This window comes from Myotis myotis, unplaced genomic scaffold, assembly GCF_014108235.1.
Source record: "Myotis myotis isolate mMyoMyo1 unplaced genomic scaffold, mMyoMyo1.p scaffold_m19_p_6, whole genome shotgun sequence".
NCBI lineage: Eukaryota > Metazoa > Chordata > Mammalia > Chiroptera > Vespertilionidae > Myotis > Myotis myotis.
Window position 1 is genome coordinate 36,657,952 of NW_023416368.1, and position 4,821 is coordinate 36,662,772.

Here is a 4,821-nt window from a genome sequence, read left to right on the forward strand (position 1 = left end):
GACATAAAGTATTACTCTTTGTAATACTTTAAGCAATAAAACAATTAAAAAGAAACAAAACTTAAAAAAAATGAGCACTCGGAATACAAGTATGAGGGTGCAAGACACATAATTACGATAAATGTACTTACTACGTTTGAAGAGTTATAAAGAAATCGAAGTAAGACTTACTGGAGAAAAGTGGAAGAAACAAAATAATTTAAGGTCTATAACTTTTTTTGAAAATACAACTTCAACAATAAGAACTCTAAATATGGATTTAACAGCATATTACAAACATAACTAGTCACTTGCTGGAAGATATGTCTGAAGAAAATTTCCCAAAGTAAGTATAAAGATATTTTTTAAAGCAAAAGAAAAATGCAGAAAAAAAGAGTAAATACCCATGGTATAGAGGGGGAAAAGTACAATATATGTGTATGTATAATTGGAGTGGCAGAAAGAAAGGAGATAGAAGATGGGTAGGGATAAAACTAGAAAAGAAATGGTGAAATTTTCGAAGTTTATCTTTTAAAAATCAAGCTTTTCTGAGAGAATAAATCAAAAGGAAAGCACACTTGATTTCCATTTCCAACTACATTCACCAAATAGTGTTAAATAATATATAAATATTACACAATATATAAAAATTGTTTTAGATATATTAGACATTAAGAAATGAAGGACAATGATTCCTGAGAGTCAGGATAAATGAGCTGAGGCCCAAAACTGCCAGTTTCTTTTTTTCCCCGAAAAAGAATTTTCCAAGTCATGCACAAGGAATGGGATTTCAGTTCCCTGAGGTGAGAAGACAGAGCTGCAAGGCCAGGGAGTCCTAGACATCTAAGTATACAAAACAGAATCTCAGAGACAAAAAGGCTGCACCAATAGAGTGTGTGGAGACCTGCAGAGGCTCCTCAAGTCTTTAGCTGAGGACTGATAAGCACATGTGTGTGAGGAAACTATCTGAACACAGAGAAAGAACCACTGGAAAAAATTAGAGGGCTCACTCCAGCCAAACTGATAATTATCATACATAAAAATACACAAAATGTAAAAGTACAACACAAAAATATGCAGCATTATACAAGATAAAATTCACAAAATCTAACATCTGATAAGAAATTACCAGATAGCCAAAGAAAAAGGAGAATGTTGTCCACAATAAGGAGAAAAAGTAAATTGAAAGAAACTGACAGCAATAACACAGATAGAACTAGTAGCAGACAAGGACATTAAAACACTTCTGTAACTGTACTTTATAATTTCAAAAAATGTAAGAAATACTGCCTTGTTAAAAATATATAAGGGGGATATAAAAATAGACCCAGTGTTTTTAAAAATGAAAATGTCACATATCCAGAAAATACACAGGTTGTGATTAATGGCAGATTGGACATGGAAGCCAAAAAGATTTTTGAATTAGAAAACCAACTAACACTATACAAAAAGAAACACAGGGGGAAAAAATGACAAAAAAATAAATGAACAGTGTGTGAGTGAGCTCTTGAACATTTTCACAGTGGCTAATACACATGTGCCCAAAGTTCACAAAGAAGTAAGAAACAGGAGGGAAAAAAAAACACATATGGCGAGCAATTTTTCAAATTTGATGAAAACTACAAACCTCATAAATCAAAAAAATCTCAAATAACCAACCACAATCACAAGAAACAAATAAAACTACATCAAGGCACATCCTAATAAAATTGCTTAAAACTAGTGGTATAGGAATACTCTTAAAACCAACCATGTTAAAAAAAAAAATAATATGTATAGATGAAAATAAATATAGGTGGCAGCATATTTTTTACTGGAAACAATGCAACCCAAAAGATAGTAGAGCAACATCATTATTAAAGTACAGGGGTGTCAACCTAGACTTACTCTTTCAGCAAATATATATTTTTTAAATTAAGAAACACTAAGGTGCCCTGGCAGGTGTGGCTCAGTTGGTTGAGTTTCCTCCCACACACTGATAGATTGCCGGTTTGATTCCTGGTCAGGGCACATGATTGGTTTGCAGTTCAATCCACTGTAGGGGGTGTGCAGGAAGCAGCCAAACAATGATTTGTTCTCACAATGATCTCTCTCTCTCCTCTTCCTCTCTTTAAACTTATATTTTTTAAGGAAAAACTAAGGCTGGGGAACAATTTTATCTATCTTTTTAGCATTGATTCAACATTTAAATCAGTTTGGAGGCCCTACAAATTAATCCATATTTTCAAAATGTCTAAGAATGATTCTACGTAAGTTATAATTTTTAAGTCACATTCATTTACCTTGTACTTCCCTGATAGTTAAAAGTGACTGTAATAAGAAGTGATGGACTAAGGACACCAGAAAAATATTATTCCTGCTAGAAGCACAAGCCTGCCATCATGCACCAAAACTTTAAAAACAAACAAAAGCATGATTGTATGGGTGAATATATAATGATCCAAAAACAATCTGAAAAACATTGCTATGCTGACTAATGGTCAAAATGTTTTTGTAGAAATCATCAAAACAAGTTTGTGAGAAAGTGTTACCCTTCTTGTCCTTTTTTTGGCTTGTGTTTGATGTTAGTTATTTTAATCAGTGTTTTTTTTCAAGCCTAATGATGATGTTTGCTAATCTCGCCATGTTACATCAAATTAATCTGAATACCCTCTGACACATCTAAATAGCAATTACAGTAAATATTCATCATGTGGAAATAATAATGGCATCTTTAAATGTTCTGGGGTTTTTTATGAGCTCTCTTTAACACAAAGAACCATCACCCAATATGGTACTAAAAGCAAAGGAGGGCCATGGCTGAATTTTATCTCACAATGACTGAAGAAAAGGAGAACTGTGAGAGTGCCTGTGATTAGCTCTGAATAACTCACCTGCAAAGCTTACAGGCTTATCAAACATGTTGGGAATAGCAGAACCTGGATTTATGATTACTCAGATAATATTTTTAACATGCAATCAACTAAGTAATTATGAACTGACTAGATAAATAAAACATCTTTTAACTGCTAATTTCTGATGCAATGAAATTTCAAATTGAATAGTTTTCTACTACTTCCAAGTATTTACCAGACTTATAAGGTAAAAATGGAAATTCCTTTTCACATGTTAATTATACAGAGAAAATAAAGAAACTTTGCAGAATGCTGTTATATGATTACTGATTTACAGAAAAAATTTATCTTGTCACATGCAGTTAGTATATCATTTTTATGTGTTATTATCAAATGTAAGAGAAGTAAAATAAAGACAAAGTGGCAAAGGTGCATAAAATCTAATAATAAAAGATGATGTCACTGAGATTTTTTAAAATGTGCTTTATTGGTTGGGTGGTGCTTGCTTTTGGCATATATTTTTGTCTTTCATGTTTAAAATAAACTTTAAAAATTAGAAAAATAACTAGATTTGCTACTTGCTGTGATCATTTTTCTTCTAGCCACTCTTCTCATTAGCATTTACTTGGATAAAGTATAGATTCCAAGAATTAGTGACAGTAATTTTAATTTTTTAAGTGCACAATTTCTAAACAACTAGAATAAAGAGAAAAACAAAACAAGGAAAGCTCAATGAGTTAAATGAAAAGCAGGAATGCTAACAAAATAAACAACAACAAAAACACCCCAAATTTCAGAAAAACAATAATGTAGGTCTGGATAAATGCAGAGTGTCTGTTAGTTAGATTGACTTTATAGCCTATTTGGGGCACAATTCACACATTTTTCTTTTTTAAAGCCTTTCCTTAAGACTCCATTAAATATTGAGATTAAAGGGTACACTGGTTCCATTTTCCTGGCAAATATAAGAGTTTCCATTTTGTCAAAAATTTGGAAATAAATTTTTCTTATAATTATTGTCAAGAAACATTTCCTAAGAGATATCAAACTGACTGCCCCTGGAAGGGACACCTTTCTCCATTTGTTCTTCCTCCAGACAGTGTTTCCCTTGCCACCTCTGTAACCCTCTAGCAATGAAAACACGTTTGAACAAAATAAAATTAAGAATCTGCACAACAGACACCCACTGCCTTTTACAACATGTCAAAGGAATGCCACTGGTACAACTTTAATTTAGATGCAATTAAACTTGGACCTGTTTTATTTGCTGGATTTGGTCCTTTTGCTGCTATTTGTTGAAGATCCTTCTACTTCACCAGAATATTTATTTCAAAAGTACCATAAAAATTGTTCTTATAAAAACACATGACTTTTCAGAAACTCTTCATAAGCAAAGAGACCCCTTTTTTCTCCTTGTCTCCTAATGATGAGCATGAGTGAATGTACACACATAATGGGCCAAGCTACAGTTTCCAAAAGTAACTATGAGGAAGTTGAAATTCTGAAGTTTAAGTAGAAGCATTAATTCTACTAATAATTGTAGGTGGACGGTTTCTAGAAAGAGTTTGAATAAAACAACATAAAATTAAAAGTGAGCTGAAGATCAAAATAGATGGTTTCCTTTTTTTTCTGTCTTGGTGGAAAAAATTTGGAAAATCTAACTATGAACACTAAAATCTGCAAACGTCCCAGTTCATGTTGATGATGAAGATTTTATCTGGATGGACTATATAGGCTGTGGGGCAGAATGGAAAGCTTAGTAAGTACCAAATTTTTATATATATAAAAGTGACCAGTCGACCGGTCACTATGATGTGCACTGACCACCAGGGGGCAGACACTCAATGCAGGAGCTGCCCCTCGTGGTCAGTGTGCTTCCACAGCCAACCTCCTGTGAGCATCCAACCTCCCGCAGTCCCTCCCCTGAGCCGGCCGGCCCTGATTGGCCCCTATCGGGACTGGGTGAGACAGCCCCTGATCGCCGGGATTGCCGGACAGGCCGAGCAAT